Genomic DNA, 9409 nt, shown 5'->3' on the forward strand with positions numbered 1-9409 from the left:
TACAAAGCTAGTTCAAATAAATTTAACCCACACTTTATATAAAGCTAGTTCAAATAAATTTAACCACACTTTAAACAAAGTTAGTTCAAATGCACACACCATAAGCCAAAGCCAATATAAAGAGATGCCAAAGTTTCACACACACATACACTTCACACAAAAATTAAAAATATAATAAGAGGATGTCAAAATTCAAACATGAACATAAAGTGAATGTCAAAGTTCTAACAATAAATGTACACAAAGTAACACACTTTGCACAACTAGTAGATGCCAAAGTGAAATACAAACATCAAAATTTAAAAGTTACTTCAAACAATTAATTAGTGTGTGCCAAAATTCAAACACACTTTGCACAACTAGTAGATGCCAAAGTGAAATACAATAAATATAAAAGTTTAAAAGTTACTTCAAACAAATAATTAGTGTGCCAAAATTCAAACAAGTACACAAACTAAATGACAAAGCTCTTACACACACTTCAAAAGGCAAACAGTGTCAAAATTCAAGCATAAAAATTAAATGTTAAACAAACAAAATGTCAACACAACACACCTTCACACAAATAATAAATAATCTTGAAAATAAATCACTAAACAAACATGTATAAATTACAACAATAATTATTACAATATTACTAAACTTCCTTATAGCTAATGAAATAAAATAAAAATTGAAAAAAAGTTTAATTTTATGCAATAAAAAATAGTCTAAAATGAAAAAAAATATTAACACAACAAAGAATATTATGGTACTTAATAATTACATTGTATCGTAAAGGTCTAGTTATAGGTAATAAATTGAAAAAAAATTAAATTTTATGCAATAAAAATAAGTCTAGAAATGAAAAACAATATTAACACAACAAAGACACTAGACCTAAAAGAATGGTCATGACTAATGACCATTCTTTGTAGCATTAGGAAGGGGGCAAATTCAACCCCTCCCAAATAAGAATAATGGTATTGAATAATAAATTAGTTTACATATCAATTTACAATAATGGATAGACATTGTCTCAATTTACATATTACATTTAGTGATTCAACATCTTCTTCAGTTTTAGATACTAACCTCAATTTACAAATTACATTTACACCAATTTTAACAATTGATTAAAAAATGCAACATTTTTACCAATTTTAATCCATTCAATATTTAAAACATTTTTCTAAAATTTTGTAAATTGCATTCATTAGTTGACTTCAGCAGCTACCTATTGGAGCTTCCAAGCATTTTTGTACACTGGCTCAGCCTGTCAGACACTCAACATCATCCATGGTTTAAATTTAGATCGATTTTCTAAACAATAAAATATAACAAAAACATGTTCTTATTCAAACAGATTTATATATATTTATTTTTACAATAGATTTCTAGATTACCCTTTGTGCAATTTTATATTTATTTCTTTCTGAAATAAAACTTCTCTGTCACAGTCATAAAGCACATCATACAAGTATTTGGAAATATAACTAAAAGATGCAAGTGGAAAACATGCTTTCCAAGGCATTGATTTGTAGGAGGATTGGAATAGGAAAAATGAAAATATTAACATAAAAGAAAATGAAAATACTAACACTCCATCGTACAAATTCAAATCATAGTTCAATATAGCAAATCCTGCGAACCTTCCGGAATCAAGGAAACAACAAGATTTTGTAAATATTGGGAAACAAAGAAAAATGTTTTAAATAATAGACAGAAATTATATGATTGGTTTTTACACAAAATGAAAAATTCTCTTGTAACTTGTAAGCACTAAAGAAAGAATTGTTCCATGACAATAGATTAAAGGAGAACGAATGTCAATGACAATAGATACATAAATTGCTTTCTGGCTTTTGCTCTAAGAATGACTCGGATTGGGCGCACTGAGCCCTTCAAGGAAGTTATCATATCAGATCAAGAAAAGTTGCATTGGATGAAACATATGGACTACTTGCTGGGGACTGGACTCAACCAAGAAATGCAAGTTTTCTAGCAAGATTAAGTGTTTTTCAACAGCCATTTCAAGGTGAGTTTTTCCTTCAATAACAAGCTCTATAACTTCATAAAGATCTAATTCATAAGTACTTAATAAATACTTGGGCTTTCTACATGTTCACATATCCTTCTCTGGGATCTATAACAATCAGACTGAGAAAATTAAGCCTCACAGATGCAGAATCAGGCACAGAAACCCATAGTCCAGATCTTCTTGACTTATATCTGTTATAGTGGTATACAGAATAATGGTCTCAAGCTTAGGATCCAGCAATGTGAAGGTGATCTTGGACAATCATATCAGTAGACCTGGATGGTGTTGCAGCAATTCAGATGGCAATGGATTCTTTGGGGACAAGGACTTTAAGCCAGATGTATGAATTAAAGGCCTGACGAGAGTGGCTTCAACGTTCAACAGGACTAGTAAGGTTGTGAGAATGAATCTAAAATATGAACTCAGAGGCCCAAAGCAAAACCAAAATGATTGGTATAACTATAAATACATGCAGATTGGAGCAGAGGCCGTCCACAAAGCAAAACATTACGTGTTGGTTATACCCTAAACCCGTTCCAACTAAATCTTCTTGTAGATTTGCTTTTCCCTTTTTCTTAACCTAAAACTACCAACCAACATAGATTACGCCATTAAAAATAACTGTATCGAATTCTCTTTAATTTTTATATATTTATTTTGGTGCATATCATGTGGAATCTGTCGCCTACGTATTAAAGATGATAAAACCATTAACCCTCGAATCTCTCTTATGGAAGGGCCTTCAATGGGTTTGACAGTAGTCAGAAAAACTGTTCTAGAATCTCTGCCTGTAAAATATGGACCCCAATTCTTTCAGCGTATGTTTTCAAAGATTGCTTGGGGTGGAAGTGAAAGTTTCCCAAGTCATTTCTTTAAATACTTATCAGGAAGCAACAAAACCGACACAATCATTTCATTAAATACAAACAATAGGCAGAATAAATTTTCAAAGAAATTCTGATCAAGGATGATTGTAAGCACACCATTGAGGTTATTGAAAATACAAAGAAAACTCAGAATGATCTTGCGCAGAGAGAATACAATTAGGGAAGAGACCAGAACCCACACCTATCATCTTGCAGATATATGGACTCACACGGGTATCATAAAATTTGCAGTATTTGAATGCACATATCACAAGATCTTAGGTGTGAAGAAAAATCTCCTAAATTTAGGGTTACTAACCAAAGAGAGTTGCATACTACTCTAAATGCAGATGATAAAAGTGGTACTGTAACTATGTCAGATCCAGTTGGTTGTACCCACTCACCCAACTATATCCATCTGGGCTCCTAAAGTCGGTCAAGGGCATTGGATTGATGCCAGACTTAATCAAGGAATCATTGAGTCAATTTATTCATATTCATGATCAGGGATAGACTAAAACTGCATGCATTTTCATCACTCATAAGCCACTCTAAACACTGGTATTGGAAAAGCATACTCACTGTTTAAAAGAATTAGCTATTGAAGCTAAATCACACCACCAGATTTATTCTTCTTATAACAGAATTGAAAATGAAAACAAGTGAAGTAAAGGCAACAGTTGAGGCATGCAGACCCGTATATTTGTTCTTCTTATATTTGACAGCTTACAACAAAAGGCTAATTCCACACACGACTTTTAATAATATTTTTTCTTCACTGTTGCAATTGCAACTACCTCGAGAGACACAATAAAGGGGGCGTAGCATTGAAAAAGCTATGCGCAATCTTTGATATGTGCACATCAAATAGACCATAACAATTGACAGACAAGGCATATGAATTGTTTGACAAAATGTTTCAATGCCTGCACAATTTATGTAGGATTGTAATGGTTACATATTGGAGCTCATTGATTTTTTAACTGTCAAAATCTAACCCTCACTCCAATCAGGTCCAATATTAGGAAGAGAGGACCGCCCTAAACTATATTTAAAATTAATTTTCAATTTTAAAAATAATGAATTTGTTACACTTCTTTTTTTAACAAATATATTACAAAACACCATAATCGCATATATCAGTAGTCAACTTATGACATGGTTATCACGATCCATTTATTAAAGCAAAGATCAATGATCACAATCCATTTATTATAGTAAATATCAATGATCTATTAGAGTTGATTAGCACCTGAATGGCATTCTTAAAAGCATTAAATTTGTCCAAGGATTGGAGTGACTACCCTTCGTAGATGACTCATTTAAAAAAATGGATGGTTTCACTTTCCTTGCACTCCAAGTTTATAGGAAAGAGGCCATATTTATCACCACACAGCTCAGAAAGAGGCCATTTAAAAAACATTAGTGACCAGAGCTAGAGCTTTTAATTCTCGCATAAGAAGCTTTTGGAACAAAAGAATACAAATAAACAGGGCTTCCACAAACACATTGGCAGAGATCGAAGTTTCAACAGATCAACTAGTAAATTTCCTTGCATTGAAAAGAATTTCCAATAAGATTGGAAGAATTTTGAAGCGCCCAAACTTCAAGGAAATTATCATTCTTGTTGTGCAAGATAAGGTAGATTCTCAAGGACTTAGAAGAATAATTGAAGCGCAAGGATTAAAAAATAGACCATAGACGTTCATTTCAACAATATGGAGAGTATATAATACTATTTTCTTTATTTAGTGTTGATTAAATTATAGTGCCTTTTATTTTTTTTAATCATATAATTCAAATCACACAAGACAACATATCAATACAATTCAAATCACACAAGACAGCAGATAAAGCATTGCAAAACAACACAACACATTTCAAAGAAATTCAAGATAATATACAACCTCACACAAAGCATGCCAAGACCCACTCTTTGGGATGACTTCGACCAAAACATTAAGCCAAACTAAACCACTTGACTCAATCTTGTGATGGGAATCAAAACAACATAGTTCAATTCCAGTCAATTGACACCATTCTTAAAATGACATGAATAAAAACAACATTAGATTTGACACATTAGATTTCATTTCCTTGTAAGTTTTCATTTCACAAACTTACAATTAAGCAATACCAACTAGGTGTTCCTCTACAAAAATAGGTAACAGTGCTACAAATACTCTTCTATATAATTTTCAATTTCCTATAGTTTTCCACAAACACAACATCATCAATCACTCATAAACAAGTAGCAATTTCCAAATTCTATCATGGTAGAAAGATAAGAATCTCAACTTCAACCTATATATAGATTCTGCGAAGTAAAGTACTCATCATCTTATGATACATTACAAATTACAAATTAGAGGCTTCGAACCTATGTTTGACAAAATGTCTCATGGAAAGATGAGAATCTCAGCTTCAATCCTATATAATTTTCTACAAGATTTTGCAAAGTAAAGTACTCATCATCTTATGATAGCTGTGAAACAGTAAAACCCAACATTAAAAAATATAAATTAGAGAATTCAAACCTATGTTTGACACAATGTCTCATGCTAAAAAGATAAGAATCTCAACTTCAATCTTATATAATTTTTCTACAAGATTCTGCATCTTATGATAGATGTAAAACAGTAAAAGCCAACATTACAAATTACAAATTAGAGAGTTCGGACCTATGTTTGACAAAATGTCTAAATGGCTGCACAAGGGATTTAAAGGGAAAATTAGCAGATAGACATACCTGAATGTAGATGCGACTGAGACTGAGATTAAGCGCAGAGCCTTCAGCGTGTATCTTCCTCCCTCCCCGGTAGCTTTGTCATTCAACTCACAATGCGGATGAGCAGGCCAACCTCCTCTCTCTTAACTGCTTGCCTTTCATTCAACCCACAATGCGGAAGGAAATTGGAGATGGAATCAGCTTGCCTTCCATCTTCCTCTGTAAAATAGAAAAACAACCCAACAAAACAAATCACAGAAGAAGAATAGTACAAAACCCTTATCAGAAAACATGGAAAATCCTTAAAAAAACAAAACAAACATAAAACTCCAAGGAAAGACACTGACAAAACAAACATAAAACTCCAAGAAAAGACACTCACAAAAAAAAAGAAGACAAAGAAAACATTGACGGAAGAGGAAGAACACAAGCCCTTGCTAATCCACAAGAACAGTCTCGCTGCCATTTATAAGAGATGAATATACAGCAATGGTAACTGCTTTTTAAAACGGTCGCCATTGCTTTTTAAAACGGTTATAAACAGCAACAGTCATATTTTTTAACAGCTATCGGATAGCCATACCTTCCAAGATCCATTGCTGTAATTTCAGAGCCGTTGGGGAAGCACGCTCCACACAGGGATGAACCCAACAATTACAAGAACACATTTTCTTACTAAAATTTTATTCTGAAATTATGAGCAAAAGGGAAAAAAATATTCATTTATTAATTCAAATATATAAGATTTTAATATAATGTTTCATTTAGATAAGAAATGTTAATATATTAAATATGTTAATTAAACAAGGGACACAAGCGTGTTGTTCTTGCCGATATTGTGTTCGTTGTGGTGGAAGGTGGGGAAATGTGTTGAAATATGGAATGGAGTTTTATGAGAAGTGCTTCATGTTTTGTTCACAAATTCTATTGTTTTGTAGAGAGAGTGAAAATCTAGACAACTTAATACATTGACGATATTAGTAGACTTGTAATTCTATGTTGTTCTACTATGAGCATAATATGTGTAGTATGATTAGCATTGGTAGGTGCATTATTATTAACTTACATAATATTTGTATTCAATTATCATTTCTATTGGTCGTTTTCTATATGTGTAGTGATAATAATAGAATAAAAGTGTGAGGCAATATTCTTTTGAAAGATTGCTAGAGGAAGCAAGACGTAATTTCTATTATTTTTATTGAAAATGAGGCTCAAGTGAATAGATGAAAATGCATTGAACAATTGCAGTATAGCTATAAAAGGACATATTCTTACACTTGCAGAAAACAATGTAAGGAACATAAAGTCCTTGAACTTAACAAATTTATCATCAAAATAAATTTTGTGCATGGTATAGCTTTGATGTCATTAGCATCATTTCCTTTTATCTTGAGATTAGCTAATCTACTTAGACGTATATGTAGAATTCATGCTCTCTTGGAAGAGAGGATGATTTAATTGAATTCTTCTTTCGTGGACCATATTTTTTGCAATGTCCTTAGTCTTCTTTGTTTGTTGAACATCGATAGAATATGTAATCATAAGGGAGCATTGAACCTATCTTTTTTTCATTTGCTTGTCTTTGAAAGTTTTGATTGACTTGGAAGGCTCGTCTTGCACATGTTGACAAGTTGTAGGCATTTTGGCCTTTTCTATAGATCGATATATCATTACAATTTTTTGTGGATCCTCTTCATGATGTGGTCTCTTTTAGCATAGTGTATTCCATGAGGCATAATTTAATGAGAAGAAGGATACCATCTGCAACTAAAAATTCAAAGAAACCCTGTATTAGAATACAAGGGTCCTGAGCAATCAAATATCAATCTAAGTTTAATAATTAATATTTGTTATGAATTGGTTAAGAGGGATGATTCATGACTATTACCCATATTAGCATAGGACATGAACTATGATAATAAGTTTGGTTATGAAATAGTTTTACTTGTAAATATAATGAAAACATGGAAACAATGTAATGCAGGTGCAAATAACAAATTACATTTTCAAAAGACATTATACAAATAACTTATGATAGAAGATTCGATATACCTTGTGTTTCAGATGCCAATTGCAATGTTTTGCTAAGAAGCAGTATATATATACTGCACCTCTATTGCAAAAAGAAATTTAAATTTTTTAAATTCTAAAGATGGTTCATGATGCAAACTACAAGCCAAAATCCAAAAGGGTCATAAAGCTTCCCTCCCCTTAGCATCTAGAGAACCTAATATTTTTTTTTTTAACTAAAGGCATTAAAAAATAGTCAACGCTTGTGACACCATACTTTAACATGTTTGTGTTACCTTCTTTTCGGTTTTCGCATTTTATTAGCACATCCTCTATGTTGTACATTTGGCCTTTATCATTTGTCAACATCGTGTCATTCTTCTGCTTTCTCTTCCTATTCGATCTTATTCAGTTGTTTCAAATTAGGTCTTATCGATGTCATTCTCAATTGTCATTTCATGATCATGATCGACTTTTAATGTTAATTAGACTTCAGTTATCATTTTCAATCATTATCAATTTCTATCAAACTTGGTCGATTTATCATCAATCCATATCGATTATCAATCATCATTTATCATTATCATTTTTTGTCAATTTCCATCAATCCTTGTCAATCTTGATCAATTTGTCATCGATCCTTTATCAAATCAATCTTTTCAATTTTGATCAATTTGTCATTGGCCTCTGTCATTATCAATTTAATAAACTTTTGGTCCTTGTCAATTATCTTCTTGATCATGATCGCCATCATTCATTTATCACATTTGTCACAACCCTCCTTTATCACCTTTTTTGATTTAAATACAAAACTCTATTTATATTCTTTGGATGAATTATTGAATGGATATTGTAAGGGAATAAAAATAATAAACCACACACACATGGAAAATGCATATATATTTTTAATTTGTTATTTAATTTCCCTCACCCCAAATTAAGGCACATGTTGTAGGAGGAATAAGAAGCTTCTAGAGGCTTCTCCACCTCCTTGCATGTAACTCCTCCCACTAAGCCTAATCAATTTGCATGGAGGCCAAATTGGGAGAGAATCTTTTTTTTTTCAATTAATAATTAGGTAGTGGGAATTTGAAATTTCTTTTATAAAATAGGTACAAGTTTCAAAAGAAAAGTTAGCTATTCCATAAGAAATTTCTGCAAGTTGAATTCTCCTTTGTAGTCCACATTCATTGGCAGCTAAGATTTTTGTTGGGAGGATTTCCCTTCAATTTGGAGGATCAAGGAAGACTCTACACCATCTTCAAGCATCCAGGTTCCTTCAACTTAGTTTATGCATCTCATGTTTATGGTAGATTAGATTTGATTAGATTAATTATGAGTATGAAATTCATTTGTGTTTTGTTAAAAGAATTAGTTTTAGATTTCGTAGAAAATGAGAGTCATGGTTTAAATAAGATTCATTGTTAAATTCTTGATATGGAATTAGTTTAGATTTTGTAAAGAATGAGATTTATGGCTTAAATGAGATTCATTGTTTGAAATTTTGATAAGGAATTAGTTTTTTAGATTTGGTAGAGAATGAGATTTATTGTTAAATAAGATTCATTGTTTAAATTTTTGATAAGAAATTAGTTTCAGATTTTGTAGAGAATGAAATTCATTGTTTAAATTTTTGATAAGAAATTTGTTTCAGATTTTGTAGAATGAGATTCATTGTTTAAATTCTTAGTTTCAGATTTTGTAGAAAATAAGATTCATTGTTTTAATTCTGATAAGAGATTAGTTTCAGATTGAAAGAAGTAGAGTAAATGGAAATTAGAT

General features: G+C 31.5%; 1 long non-coding RNA gene across 4 annotated transcripts; it reads right to left on the minus strand.

Annotated features, from left to right (window-relative positions):
• Positions 1-935: 935 nt before the first annotated feature.
• LOC131069649 (uncharacterized) lies at positions 936-6291 on the minus strand. 4 transcript variants are annotated; one of them, XR_009112180.2, is made up of 3 exons: positions 6198-6290; positions 5636-5761; positions 936-1265 (listed from the first exon to the last, which is right to left on the minus strand). It is a non-coding gene; the product is annotated as an uncharacterized LOC131069649 (long non-coding RNA). The 4 variants fall into 4 exon arrangements; XR_009112178.2 differs by having other exon boundaries at positions 5636-5833; XR_009359476.1 differs by having other exon boundaries at positions 5636-5833; positions 5997-6290.
• Between the last annotated feature and the right edge of the window lie 3118 nt (positions 6292-9409).

This window comes from Cryptomeria japonica, chromosome 11 (assembly GCF_030272615.1).
Source record: "Cryptomeria japonica chromosome 11, Sugi_1.0, whole genome shotgun sequence".
Taxonomy (NCBI): domain Eukaryota; kingdom Viridiplantae; phylum Streptophyta; class Pinopsida; order Cupressales; family Cupressaceae; genus Cryptomeria; species Cryptomeria japonica.